This window comes from Scleropages formosus, chromosome 6, assembly GCF_900964775.1.
Source record: "Scleropages formosus chromosome 6, fSclFor1.1, whole genome shotgun sequence".
Taxonomy (NCBI): Eukaryota; Metazoa; Chordata; class Actinopteri; order Osteoglossiformes; family Osteoglossidae; genus Scleropages; species Scleropages formosus.
In genome coordinates, this window is record NC_041811.1 from 32,571,383 (window position 1) to 32,586,873 (window position 15,491).

Sequence of the window (15,491 nt, forward strand, 5' to 3'; positions counted from 1 at the left end):
CCCCTCAAGACTTTGTCATACGTCAAAACCATCTGCGACTCGATCTTCCTGCACAGACGAGTCACCAAACGCCAGACCTCCCGCACCTGTCCGCAGTCCCAGAAGGCATGTGCAGATGGCCGCGGGCAGAGCGGGTGGCTGGTCAATCCCTCTCTTACGTTTCAAGTCCTTCACCTTGTTAAAAAGGTAGGAGGTACGCTTGTCGTTCTTCTCTACCTCCTTAACTCTGGCACTGGGCAGAAAGGCTTTGGCCTGCCGCTCATGCAGCCGCCTCAAAGTAGGCTTCATCTCCACAGCCCTATCATTATCAAAGGTCTCTCCGTAACTGTGGCAGGAATAAATCCTCTGGAGTTCCTCCTTGAGCGAGCTGATATCCTTACATCGCAAAGTGGCACGTCGAATACAATAGTTGATGGTGAGGGTCTTGGCCTTCGCCTTGACCCCCTCCCGCCAATTAGTCACCGAGGGGTAAAAATCAATGGAATCCTGCCACAGCAAAAAGTTCTTGTAAAAAAGTTCTCTATACTCCTTTTCTTGGAGGACTTCGATATTCATCGCCCAGTAGCCATAGCTATGGGTCGACCATCATATGGTTCGTAGGCCGCTGGGCAGTCAAGAGAACCTTCGTAAAAGTACCGGAAGGCGATGCTAAAATATAATCTAAATGTACAGGCACCAGTCCTCCTCCAGCCGGTCTCGGCGTTGCGGCTCCCTCGACGAGAGACTCTGACGTCCCTGGCAGGAGCTCCTCCAGGTGGGCGACTCCCTAGGGTGAGCAGCACGATGCTGCCTCCCTGGGTTAGACGGCCCCACCTGACCCCCAACCGGTCCTCAATTCCGTCCTCTCCGCCGAGGCTGTCGTCACCGCCGTCCTCTTTCTCACTGCACTCGTCATCATCGTCTTCACTGCAGCTGCCATCGTCGTCGATCTCCTCGCCATCGCCTGGGATGCCTTCATCTCAGGTGCAACCATAGGCCGGGTTGTAAGTGCTGTAAAAAGCCCTTAAAAGGCCTGTGGAAGTTCTCCCTGGTGGCAGGCTGCAGTACTACACTTGATCTTAACCAAAAGGCCGAAAAAAGCAGGGTACTTTGTAATACCACCTCGCAGTGTCAGGCCTGATTTACTGCTTGGACATAATGATGCAGACGTGCAATTTCTGTACAAATCCTAACCAGGGTAGCATTCATTTGCTGTTCGGCAATTGAAAATACGATAAATAATTGTCTCAGCTGAAGATTTTGTTAAATCAAAGAGTTGCACAGAGCCTGGACCATCATCTCTGTGTGGATTTAAGATGTGGACGTCACACACTCAGCATGCAGCAACCCATGGAACCAGCAGGTGTCCCTATACTTTAAAACTTTTGCAAGCCATTTAAAATGTGTATGTGTTTTGAACCATAATCTCATCTCCACAGGCACTCATTGAATTGCTAATTTATTCCTTTGTACATATTACAGTAGATTATTGTTGTTTCATATACCCTCTGCAATTACAAGGAAATGAAAAACATGCATGATGATTATTCTTGATGTAAATTAAAAGCACCCACCCTTGTCTGATGGCACAGCGAGTAGTGCTGCTGCCTTATAGAGGGTGGATGGTGCGAGAGGATGTGGGTTTGATCCCCACACTGTGTGGAGCTTGTATGTTCTCCCTGTGTCTGCATTGGTTTCCTTCCACCATCTGAAGACATCGTGTTCATCCAGAGTGTGTTCCACTGCTGTACAGATGAGTGACCCAGTGTAAGTAGTGTATCTAGCAGTGTAAGTCACCATGGTGAATAAGGTGTGTGGGCTGATAACACTACATACAGTTCATTGGAAGCTGCTCTGGGGAGAAGTGTCTGATAAATAAATGTAAATTTTCCAGATCAGCTCTGATACTGAGTCTTTTATTGTGGTGTGCCTGACACCAGTATGGTGCATGATTCATGCAAGGAAATCAGAGAGACAGGAATTAAAATGAAGTGTGAATCTGCAGAGTGGACAACCATGCAATGTGTCAAGTTCAAATTGTAAATGAAAATGAAAAAAAAAAAACCTTACAGCCAGAGAGGAGGAAGGGTGCTGGTGAATGACAATGATGTGGAAGAAAAAGTACTCAACAGATCATGTAGCAGTTCTGGCTCATAAATAATCCAGAGCTCATTGGGGCTGAGGGAGGAATAGAAATAATGGCCCTCATTCTCTCGCCCTAACACCTGGTGGGTTGGGTGGGTTTGAGCAAGAAAAAGAGAGGGGCACGTCGCCAGTGCACCGGGAACAGCCGGTACGGGCTTTCTATTGAGGGTGTCATCAGTAGTAGGAAGGGCTTGGAGGCATCTCGGGATACTACTAAAGGGACCTCATAAATCAGCCACACCCCACCGACTGCGGCATCGACACTCACATCGCACGGCTTGGAGGAGCACAGATCCACACTTTCCTGAATGTGACTGGGAACATAACTCTCAGGCTCCCACCATCCCTGCGAGGTGTAACGTGCGAACAGACGGCTCTCTTGCAACCGATGGTTGCAGCTGCGCAGCAGAGCAACGCAGCAGATGGACGTGCAGCATTTACGTTCAGCGCGGGTCTGCCCCCTCCTCCGTTTGCGTGCTGGGGCCGGCGTCACCGCACCGTCCGTATCGCCGGCCCTCCCTCCTCGCTCGAGCACGTGTAGGGAAATTACGGATGGCCCCCAACCCCACCGGCACTTTCCATTCGCCTGTTCGTCTATCCATAGAAACCGGAGAGCCAATAGAGGAGCAGAAGTGGTCCTTCCACGACGGAGACGGTTGGCACGGAAACAGAACGGTACGCTACGATCCATCCGATCCCCCTGTCAACCCATCCTGTAGCGTGGAGCCTCCCTTCCTCCGCTCGCCCCCTCCGCTCCGGCTCGGCGGCTCCACCTCTCTTGCTCTCAGCTATCACTTAAATGATCACTGATGCTTCTCTCACAGGTCTCAGGGGCGTGTGTGTCCGCTTGTGCAATGAGGCCCCTATCCACAGCCAGCGCTCTAGAATGACGACCCGGGGAACCTGGACCTCGCCGACACGTTTCCGTATCGCGCTGCATCTCCGGCTTCGGCTCGATGCACCCGACACCTACCATCACCCCGCTTCCTCTTCAAGTGGCTTCAGCGCCTTTCTTCCTACATGCTTTAATCCCAGCTCGTCCCTCTCTCGCTCACCGACTCTCTCTCTCTTACACACACAAGCGCACACAAACACAACCTCCTCCCCCACCGCTGCAGTGTGTCTCAGCTGACTCAGAGCTACCAGGAGAGAGGAAGTAGCGCACAGACGACAATAAGAAAGGGAGCGATTTTGAAACAGAGACAGAAGCTGATAGAGAGAGAGCGAGGAAAAGAGGATAGAGGGAGAGAGAGAGAGGGGGGGGTAGAGTCAGCGCACTGAGGATGCGAGCGAATCAGTCCTGAACGGGCGCCGAGCAGCTCGGCTCTCCCTGGCGAAGGTTTTATGAGCCACAGCGCGCCGTGCCGCCGATGGACAGAGGACGCTGAACGGGTAAGGCGACCTTCCCGCTCCGTCCCTCCCTTTCCTCATTCTTCACCTCTCCTCCTCTGTGAGAACGGAGGGCTTCTTTTTTTTTTTTTTTTTTTTTTTTCCCCTGCAGCAGTCTGTTTTTTCGCCTGCCTCGGTCGGTGGAGCGATGTTGTGCGATAGCGCTCGGTCCTGCTCACGGCCTCAGCCCATCCCGGTCCGGCTCGGCTGTGGCTCCAGAGCGCAACGGCCGGACTTCGCCCCCCCCCCGCACGCACGGGGGCAGCAGTATTGCCAGAGTGACCTAACTTGACTAATACGATGGCATGTCGAGCCTCTTGAACAGACTGAGGACTTATGTGTCATCTGCCCACTCCGCGCTGCCAGTTCGGGAGAGGAAAGGCGAAAGTTGATGCAGAACTGTGTGGTGACATGATGATGTCGGCGTGTCCGCGGGGCACGTTGCAGCCGTACGTGTGCGCGAGGCACCCGGCCAGCTGCGTGGTCCGGTGCGCGACCGTAGGCTCTCAGGGTCCGCCTCCGTGTGACACCTCCTCGCACGTGTGTGCGTGCGTGTGTGTGTTTGTGTGCGCGGCTGAGGTCTCAGAATGCACATTCATCACCCGAGCATTCCCAGGGTCTCTCTCTCTCTCGCTCTCTCTCTCTCTCTCTCTCTCTCTCTCTCTCTCTCTCTCGTCGACCGCCTCTTGTGAAGCTGTTGAGGTATGGAGCGAAGGGAGGGGTCAGCAGGGGATCGGCCATGCAGATGGATGGAGCACAAAGGTAGATGGAGATGATGCGTAGCAGCTGCGGATGGAGGCTCACGCGGGGCAGGGAGGCCGGGTGCCACACGACAGAAGCCATTATATAATGGCACATATTTCAGCGTTGTGAATAATTCACGGGCGGCGCATCTCGAAAAAGCATTCTGGGACTTTGCGGGGTAGGGGGGTAGGGGGGAGGGGGGGGTGCTGGAGGCAGAGTGGTGACCACACCCCTCACCCTCACCCCTCACCACCCCGAGCTGCTGCCAAATTCACCGGAACTCTCAGGCACCGTACGAACGTTTGCTTCCACGAATCGTCGCCACCAGTATCGTGTAAACGATGTCATTTTTTCCCCCCGAAATCCTCACTTTATTGAGCGTCTTGTCTAATATACACGTGAACTTTCGAGTCTGCGGTGTAGTGCACATCGGATCTGCGTTTGCTGCAACATCGCATTTGCTCTGCCGTGAAGGAAATAGACAGTGAAATAATGAAATCTCATTGTAACTGGTGACTCAGTGTGATTCACACCATCATCCCCAGTGCCTATGTCCCCATCGACATTTCAGCCCAATCCTGATGTAATTTCATTAAGGCAGACTGAGTGGGCTCGGTGAAAAACGTAACGCTGTAAAGGATCGGCTCGCGAGCATCTCGCAGATGCTCGACGTATTGCACAGGAACGAAAAGAAAATCACGCAAAAAAATGTGATGAGCGGTAGACTCGGCCCCACCTGCGGTCCTGCTGCGAGCTAAAATAATCTTCTGTCGCCAGTCTGTGCGAAGACAAATGCAAATCTCCGCTGTGTTTTGTTTCAGTCGTAAGTACGAGTGGGTTGTGACTGCCGGACTGGAACGTCAGAGCAGAAGCAACCAGATTTCCGCCTTATTATTGCACTGCTGGCCAACTTTGGTGAAGAAATGCACATTTCTGCTCCGTGACCACAAAGGGAAATGACTTTTTTTTTGGTTTGTTTTATCGCTATGGCGACAAAATACAAAATGTAACTGTATACAGTGCTGCTTGAAAGTATGTGAACCCTATAGGGATTGCCATTATTCTTATAAAAAATATCCATCCATCCATCCATCCATCCATCGAGGTTACATTCCACGTGCCAAGAGCCAGTTTCTGCCGTGAGGGACCATGACGCCACACGCCGCCCCAACCCCTCCTGCTGCCTGATAGGCATTGCACCCAATCCCAGTGTTGGACCTTGCGGCTGGTGGGCACACATGGCCCCCCCACGATGCCTTTTCGGGCTGAGCCCGGCCGGGTTACGTGGGCTGCCGGCCACTAGGTGCTCACCTAGGAACCCCTAGGACAGCCTGTAGCATAGTGGTAAGACCAACTACCTTTGGACCTTAAAGGTTGGAGGTTTAAGCCTTACCTCCAGCTATAGTACCCTTGTGCAAGGTACTTCCCCTCAATTACTCCAGTTTAAAAAAAAAAAAAAAAAAAAATTACCTGGCTGTATAAATGGGTAAATAATTATAACATTGTAAGCTCCTTTCGGAGAAAAGTGTCAGCTAAATGAATAAGTATGAATATAGGAGCACTACCCCTAGGAAATATCAAATAAGCATCTAAAATTAATAATGATGGGTTTACACCCCTGATTCTACTTACCTACTTGGTTGAACCAATGAAACTTTGCTTCGCTTATTCTTGCACCTGCACTACTCATGTGTTTCTACTACACACACGATTTCCTCTAAAGCAACATATGCAATTGGTCTTTACACACCTGTTAGGTCACATAAGAAACACTGATTCTCATTCAATAACCATTTTATGGTAAAACTTGGGGACACAAGGGCTTCACATACCTTCAAGCAGCACTGCACATATGGATATGTGAATTTCATATAAGTACTTATGAAACGTGGTATCAGGTTTGGAAAGTCACTGGGGGAAGTGCGGATGCTGCAGTGAGACGTCACTGTACAACATTCCTGTGATGCTGTGTGGCTGCTGCCTGGTGTCACTGGCAAATGGTGATGAGACACAGTAGCTTTAACGTTTCAGGGGCATTAACTGCTGTTCACGGTCCTGTCGAGTGTCACTTCTTATGATTTTCCAGATTAGGGTCAGCAAATTCGCTCGGTCGGGCCAGGCGGTTAATTGAACATGTACCTCACAGGAGAACAAGAATAATGTAAACCTCATGGGACCTACATTAATTTTGACACTATCATGTTACGCACTTGAAGTGTCCTTTTCTCCTACTTTTTCCATTTGTGAATTTTAACCGTGCTGATAGGAGCTTGGCGTGTCCGAGAGCCAAGGTTCTGGTTCGGGATGAACGCACGCTATTGCCGTCGATCACGCTCCCGTGATGCTCGCTATAATGCTGACATTAATGGTGCGTTTACACGCTGGTTTAGGTCTATCGTGCCGGAAAGTTATCGGACTTTATGTACGAATGCTTTGAGTATTCTTTAAATAACCCGGTGGAATATAGTATTTCTCGCACCTCATACTCATGCTTTTATGAGGCATAAAAACACATGCACTGAATAAGCCTAAATCAGTTTTCCCAGCACGTTAGTGCCGAGGGGGGTGTGGTGGCACGGTGGGTTCAGCTGGTGCTCCCTGTGTGGCAGGTCTCAGGTTCAAGCCCTGCTTGGGGTACCTTGCGATGGACTGGCGTCCCGTCCTGGGTGTGTCTCCTTCGGCCTTGTGCCCTGTGTTGCCGGGTAAGGCTCTGGCTCGCCACCACCCTGCTTGGGACAAGTGTTTGTTAGCAGTGGATGATCACTGCTGCCGGATTGGGTTGAGTTCACAATTTATGAGCATTTGAAAGTGCATCCTTCTGTTACATGAAAGCATAAGCAGGAGAAGCAAGTGGCATGAAGGATCCTAAAGAGGCTGGACAAGGGGAGGCACAGCGCTCCTGATGCACTACAACAGACTTGTGTCTTATGTTGGCTGGGCGAGGTAACGGGCTCCATCCGACGCTCGGTGAAAAGCACTCTCTGCTTCCGAAGATGAAGCGGGTGTGTGCATCTCAGCGGTCGTCATCTGCAGCCGGGCCCTTCTCGGCACGACAGAGCCGCGCTTGTACACCGCGGTGCTTCAGAGTTAGTCTGCAGCTTAAAACCCGATAACGTCCACAGGATCTTGGCTGCGTCTGTGAGAACTCACTGTGAATATTTTCTTCTGTTCTTCCTTTCTGAGAGCAGCTTATGTAGGGTGCCTCAGATACCATTTCAAAATTTTGAGCTGACAAGCCATTTATCTCTGTACTCTGAAACTACTTGCACAGTGAGCACCCGGTTCACTTTTCTCTGCTCACGGGCTGGTTTGGGTGCGACGGAAAGGTACATCAATTGGTACACTAGATGCTACACAGGCCACTATGCGTTAGTCCCTCTTCATAATATGCACACAGTTTATGCCCGTACTCATCTGTACATGTGCACCTTTACGCTCCCTGAAGCCTCTGTTGTATCTACTAACCCAAACCGCTAAGAATCTACGTAAATGGACAGTGTGGTGGCACAGCGAGTAGCACTGCTGTCTCACAGTGCCTGGGTGGTGCAAGAGGACATGGGCTTGATCCCTGCTGATTCTGTGTGGAGTTTGCATGTTATCTGGGTGCTCTGGTTTCCTCCCACAGTCTAAAGACATACTGATCAGGTAGATTGGAGTGAAAGAGAGTGTGTGTGTTTCTCTGATGTATGGATGAGTGACCCAGTGTAAGTAGTGTATCTAGCAGTGTAAGTCACCATGGTGAATAAGGTGTGTGGCCTGATAACACTACATAGAGTTCATCGGAAGTCGCTCCGGAGAAAAGTGTCTGCTAAGTGAATAAATGTAAATGTAGTGGTTAAAGCTACTGCCCCTGGACCCAAAGGTTACAGGTTTGGTCCCCACCTTCAGCTATAGTACCCTTGAGTAAGATGCTAACCTTAAATAGCTCTGGTAAAATTACCCAGCTGTAAAAATGGGTAAATAACTGTAAGTTCCTTAACACTGTATGTCGCTTTGAAGAAAAGTGTCAGCTAAATGTAAATGGACCTATTCATGTGTTACAAAGGTCACAGATGCAAAGCTGAACGTTGGCCACCTTGATTTCCTGCCTTTTTGTACGCACTCAGCAATGTAGATGTGTTCAGATCGGAAGGGAACTTGACTGAATTTGCACGGCCTATATCTCCGCTGTTGGTATAATGCTTCATAAAGACTTCTTTTATCTGACATTGATCCATTTCCATTGTTACTTGCCTAGCTGGGAGCTTCTTCTCAGCTGTGTAAGACCTGCTCGGGCAAACTAGTTACATCCCACAGAGAAGAGATGATGCCAATCAGTCGAGAAAAATGAATCAAGTAGCATTTCTCGTCTAGCTATTTGGTTTTCCAGCCACTTTATCTGCTGAGCTGATGAACACAGACAGGCGAGATCTTCAGCTTCGGTTCACTACAGTCATTTGGGGACAGATGATTATCACAAATGCTGCTGTGCAGCGCAACGGTTAAAAAGCGAGTGCATTCTGCTCATTCATTTTATATTATTTCCTGTTTATAATGACTAAATTTCCATCACATGGGCTTTGAGCTGCTCGGGGTGCTGAGGCACTCTGATCCGCCTATACCCGGTGGTGTGGCTGTAAGGTGGATGCCACAATTAGACCCTTCAAGTGCTGCTATCAGTGGCCCCGTGAAGCACTCACGATGAAGGTCCCCTGTTGATTTATACCGTGACGCCACAGATCGCTCTCACAAACACCTAGATACCGAGGACACGAATGTCTTTCTTTTGCTTCACGTGTGGTTTGGGACAGAGCTTTCCCATATCTGTATCACGTTAGTTACATCAGTGACATATTTGCAGGCACGGATGATGTTTGATATATAGTTTCTTGTCTGGGTTACATTTATGCTGATGGGCTTTGTGGAGCAATGCTGGTAAATGTTTCAACTGTGGGCTGTTACTGCAACCTAAACAATATCTCCGTGTATGTTGCCACCGGGCTCCGACACGTTCATGAACTCTCCTCGTTTTGTAGCTTTATAAAGGTTAATCAGAACAAACTGCACCGAATGATTTTGCGATACGGCTGCAGCCGGAATATGTCACCACACACACACACACACACACACACACACACACACACATTTTCAGAACCGCTTGTCTCATACGGGGTCGCGGGGGAACCGGAGCCTACTCGGCAACACAGGGCATAAGGCCGGAGGGGGAAGGGACACACCCAGGACAGGACGCCAGTCCATCGCAAGGCACCCCAAGCGGGACTCGAACCACAGACCCACTGGAGAGCAGGACTGTGGTCCAACCCACTGCGCCACCGCGCCCCCTATAATATGTCACTAATCGGCACTAAGTCCACCGCCTCTTTGTTACTGGTGGATTCTAAACAGCTGTGCATGTCCAGTCTCATGGATTAGGGTTAGGGCTAGAAGATGTCAAGGTGTGCCCTCAATAACATGAAGGAGTTTCAAACTTTACATTTCTCATCATCTGTTTAGCCTTTATTGCAAAGTACACAAGTGGGGTGGTTAAATATGGATTCATATACAGCATTTAGATGGAGAAAAGGGGAGGGGCCTTAGGAGCTTGATCTTGACAAGTAACTTCAGTGTCATCAATAGGCATCAACACAGTGTCCCAATACACACTCTGGTGGAATAAAGCAAAGACTGCCGCTCCATCACACTCACACAGCGATGCACAGTAGGGAGCGAGAGGCTCAAGCACGGTCACACACCGTGTCGCGCACCGTCACGCGCTGTTACATGATATCGCGGCCCCTCAGGATGCCAAATGCATGTGCCCCTCTTTAAGTCTTCAAGGCAGCTGGTAGAACTGACAGCTGTCTGCAGCGAGCGAGGGCCCGATTAGTTGGGTGTGCCTGCTTCGATGACCCGTCGGACTGCAAGGCCAGGCAGAGGGGAGAGCAGCTCGTGCCCGCGAAGAAAGCGCCACCGAAGGGTCCGTCTGCGTGGCCCCTCGGCTGTTATTGTCGTCGGCCGCGTTCTTACACAGGGCGGTCTCCACAGCGTGTCTCCAGTCCTATCTTAGCTACTAATCATCATGCTGACGTCAGAGCCCGGTGGAGGCACGTGGAGCCGACTCACATGGTCTTCAGGGGCCCCTCCCTATTTTCAACCGCCAGCAATACAAGGGAGGCATTGAAGAGGCAGACAGAGTAAAAACAAATTGAAGGATAAATACTTGCTTTTTTTGAAACTGCATGACAGCATGAAAGGAGGAGAGCGGTAGTGGGGGGCGGAGGGTACGCGGATGCACGGAAAGGCAGAACCTGATGCTAACCTTAGCTGCGGATTTAATGACTATTACGCACACAGACGCACGCAGGCTGGAGCTCGCCATTGGCCGATCAAAGGCAGCCCAAGAGCCCCCGGTCCCCCCTCATCTCTCCCTCCCCCGTGCGCTTGTTAGAAGCCAGCGGAGATGCAACAGTGCCTTGACAAGGTCCCCCACCCCTGCTTATTAAAACCAGGAGAGGTAACAGGGTGTCTCTGTATTCCTCCAGCCCCCAACACACAGTGTGCATGCAGACCTGCAATTACATATATGACCAGCATGTCACACACGACAGAGCGGGTCCCTTTGCCGCAGTCTGCAGGATGTGGTTTCCTGGTGGTCTGACTCCTCCCGTTAGGTTCGTGCAGTGGCATAAACATGCAGTGTTGCGAGGGTTAGAGGTGGTGCTTTGGCAACAGCGCTGCCCGGTGTTACACTGCTCACTCGGGTTTGTGAAAACTGGGGAGGAGGAGGATGCTAAACACATGACTCTGAGTGGGGAGCAGGGGGTTGGGAGGGGCTGCATTTTCAATTCTTTAGCATACCCAGGGGCTGCGGAAGGACGCTGACACCCCGCCCCACTCCCCGAGCCCACGGCTTGACATGCCGGGGAGGGGACGCTCTAGCAATACATATTTATTTCCTTTTCTACAGCTCAGAAGACACTCTGGAGTTATTTGTAACTGCAGAACACACAAAAGAGTAAGTCTGGTGCACTGTCCACACAAATTGCTGAATAACCACATAGAATGTCTCCGTGACATGTTGTTTCCCGTGTCGGGGAACCCCTGTCTCTTATTCTAAGAATCGCCAATGATGAATTTCAATGGTTTTTCGATGACGAACAAATCCAGAAAGGTCATGTGCCAGACCATGTGACCCATGGCACCGAGTACAGAGGACCTTGTGTTGCTCCAGTCTGGAGCCAGAGGCGAATGGCAGTGCTGATGGACCCAGAAATCATGGGTTAGGGTGTTGGGTCTAAAGCAGAACCCCAAAGGCAGCTGAACAAGGTGGATAATCTGTAGCAATCAAGTAAGAACAAGGTTGATTACCTAAAACAGTCAAGTAACCATAAGGTGCATAACCTGAACTGGTCTACAAAGGAAACGTTAGATAACCTGAACTGGCCTAACAAGAAAAAGTTGGTTAACTGGATAAGTGGTCTAGTAGGAACACAGTGGAAAGCCTGCGCTGGTCAGGTAAGAGTAAGGTGAATAACCTAAAACAGTCTAGTAAGTTTCATGTTGATCACAGGGGTTCTGGCAGCGGATCCAAACGTCGGTGCGTGTTCATGTAGCGGGGCAGGCAATAGAATAGTCAGGGACAGGCAGGGGTCGATCGATCATCGTACGTTGTTCCGAGGAGCAGATAGATCCAGAGCCAAGGTTACGGAGCTGAGAGTCGAGGAACCGGGAAACTAAACCAAGGGAACACAGGATGGGTAAGGAGTAACAAGAGGGGAACCAGGGAAAGAGGCTTTCTTGCGAGTGTCGTGGCTTGCGTCTTCTTTAGATGAGGCTCCGCAGTGTAGAGCGTCTGGGCAGCCTCTTTGTACCCTTCCTCCCTGAGTAGTCACAGGTGCGATCGTTGGGCATGCGGTCGGGGCCGTGACACAAAGAATAAGGTATATAACCTAGGCTGGTCAAGTAAGAATAAGGTGGACAACCTAAACTGGTCAAGTAAGATTAAGGTAGATAACCTCAAAAGATCTAGTAAGAATAAGGTATATAACCCAAACTGGTCAAGTAAGAATAAGGTGGACAACCTAAACTGGTCAAGTAAGATTAAGGTAGATAAACTCAAAAGATCTAGTAAGAATAAGGTATATAACCCAAACTGGTTAAGTAAGAATAAGAGGGATAACCTAAACTGGTCTAGTAAGATCTCTGGAATTGGCATTGCTATTCTAAGGAAATACGTAGGAAGGAAGAGTGATTGCATCTGGGCTGATGTCTACATGTCATTGTCATTGGACCGGTGAAGAAGGTGTGCTGTACCAGTCTTTGATAGCCTGAGGTATACACTGCATCGCGGTAACATCTAAAAATGCTTCAAAGTTTCCACTCGAGAGAAATTAAGATGCACATCCTTGTCCGTATTGTCCGACACCAATACATTCATCTCACCACTTTCCAGAAATTGCTGCATTTTTTCCCAACAAAATCATCAGTGTGAAAAAACACGGGAGTTTCTGTCACTTTCCTCGTTTCCCAAAATGCGACAGACGGTATGAGATAATGGCTGCGGTGAGAGGCTCTCCTAGCAGAATCAATTGTATTTATCAGAAGAAATTTGATACCAGTCCAGCCATAAAATGGAGCATAATCAAACACTGAGTCATTTGGTGAAACTCCTCCCCACCTCTTTTTTTTTCTTTCTTTTTTTTTTTTTTTTTAACGTGGTTCTTCAAGTGAGACAATGCTGAAGGCAGAAAGAACCTATTTTCTCTTTACCGTCTTTGGAAGTTATCAGATGTTTGCATTTACGCTCCTAGTAAAGTGCCCCATGCGAGATTTGTGTTGCAGAGCGGCATCTAATAGTGCCCCTTAGAGCCATTCCGTGTTGCTGCACCGCACTTTGTTATCGTGACCGCTCACTTTACCGTATTATTGTCATGACTACCGTTTTACAATCACCTGCCTCGCGCCATTCTGACAACAAGGCCACTCCGCTGAGAGTGGTGAAGTGATTGCTTTCTTTCTCCGGTCAACAGCGTTGTCATGTGGCCTCTGAATATTGCAGCGAGAGGAAATCGGAGCTGGTTTCACAAACTTTGGTTCGGTCAGAAGCAACGAGGGTCTTCAGTAAGTGGTGGGTATTGCAGGAAAATGGAGAAGGAGCACGGTGCAGTCGCCCATCTTGTTTACAGCACTTGCGGGAACATAATATCCAGGGATTATTGCTCTCACCCAGTAAGGAGATTGACTCAAAGGTAATTAGTAAGTCAGCATCTTGAAAACTGTGTGAGCTTTCCGTAGAGGGACACCGGTCCCATTCAGTCTTTATGGGCCCACGCACGAAAGGTAAAGCACGAAAGTTCTCGGTTCTGGCTCCGTTGTGCTGGAACGACCTCCCCCTTCCACTCAGAACTGCTGAATCCCTGTCCACATTTAAAAAAGGTCTTAAAACTCACCTCTTCCGGACTCATTTCAACCATCATCTCTTAAGTTCATGTAAGGTCTAAATGTTCATGCACCATGACTTTATGATGATGCCTGGGTGAATCTTTACAAAGCTACTCCTGTAATGTGACATAAATGTTTATATGCATCTCAAAAAAAATTATTACTAGGAAGGTGATCGGGAATCGTTGATCTTCCGATAGTTTCATGCAGCTGCTCGTGTGATGAACATTGGTTCATATGGTGGAAGGAAACAAACGAACTGCACTTAAGAATCACACGTCTGCATCTAATGTCTCTTCCTGCGAATGTAACGAACACTTAGTATTTTCTATGAGATGTGCGTCGCTTTGGAGAAAAGCATCTGATAAATGAACACGTGTAAATGTAAAAACGCTCCGCTGACGGCTCTGCTGTCCTGACACGGACACAGATGTCTTAACTGTCTCTCGACTGCGTCTCAGAGACGGCGAGAACCCGGCTGTGTCCAAGACAAACACTGAGCTCACCTGTGTCTTTCTAACACAAACGCTGCGGACTTGACTGCGTCCCCAACAGAAACATTGCGGCCCCCGGCTGTGTCTATAAAACAAACGGCGTGTTATGCAAACACTGAGGTTTTGACTGTGTCTCTGTAACGCAAACACGGCGAGCTCGCCGGACTGCGTGTCCAGAGCGCAAACACCGTGCGCTCCGCTATGCCTCTGCGAGGCAAACCTGATGAACTCGAAATTGGGAAACGCACTGCGGCCGACTGCGTCTCAAGGCAGCTGCTGCGCACTCTGTCCTGTCTTCTCAAGAAACGTTGCGTTTCATTTCCATAAACGCCGTGGTACAAACACGCCATGCTCACAGTTCAGCCTCTGAGGCCCCCCCCGACCCCACCGCACCCCACCCCACCCCACTCCCATTCCCCATGTCCACACAAGTGCCCTATTGTGTACAGGGCTCCAGCATGTGACCGTATGACCCACCTTTCTCCTTTCACAAGACGGGACGCAGAGGCTCTGAGGTCATACGCGCCTGTGCTTCTCAGCCAGGCGAACGCAGCCCCTCATCAGTGAGGCAATCTACTACATTGACCCCCCTCCGTTTACCTCCCATGCCTCACTGGCCCAATGAGGCCTCTGGAAGGCAAAGCACATTAATATAAGGAGCAGGTATTCAGTGGGGTGGCATGGTGGTACAGTGAGTAGCCCTGCTGTCTCACCGCACCTGCACGGTGTGAGAGGATGTGGGTTTGATTCCCACTCAGTCTGCATGCAATTTGCATGTCGTCTATGTGGTTTTCCTTTGGGTGCTCTGGTTTCCTCCCACACTCCAAAGACATGCTGTTCAGGTTCCCCCATAGTGTGTGAGTGACAGAGAGAGCGTGTTCCACTGATGTATGGATGAGTGACCCAGTGTAAGTAGTGTATCTAGCAGTGTAAGTCACCGCGGTGAATATGGTGTGTGGGCTGATAACACTACATAGAGTTCATTTGAAGTCGTTTCGGAGAAAAGTGTCTGATAAATATGTGATGTTGTTCCATCTTTTTATGGGAAGGTCTTTCTAATGTCATTCAACTTCTCACACAGGTGACTAACAGGTGAGTTGTGCTACACGTAAAATAGCACATGTAGTATAATATTAATCGTTATCCAGCACATCAAAGTATTGCCTATTGACTGCTAGTTTACCGTAATGTGACTCTCTACCCATGTGGTGGATAATCAACTTTAAGAGGAATTAGTCAGGTATTTCTGGCAGATCAAACAGTGTCATCTGCATGAGCCAGGTGACCAGTTTGTCTTTATTTCAGGTTTCAGGGGTGATC

The 15,491-nt window shown here is 49.5% G+C and overlaps 1 protein-coding gene across 1 annotated transcript in view; it reads left to right on the plus strand.

Annotated features, from left to right (window-relative positions):
- Positions 1–2,935: 2,935 nt before the first annotated feature.
- gnaz (guanine nucleotide binding protein (G protein), alpha z polypeptide) overlaps positions 2,936–15,491 on the plus strand; it is a 47,403-nt gene continuing 34,847 nt past the window's right edge. Inside the window, exon 1 of the mRNA XM_018753942.2 lies at positions 2,936–3,516. The gene's annotated coding sequence lies outside the window, so the exon portion shown is untranslated. The remainder of the gene's footprint in view (positions 3,517–15,491) is intronic.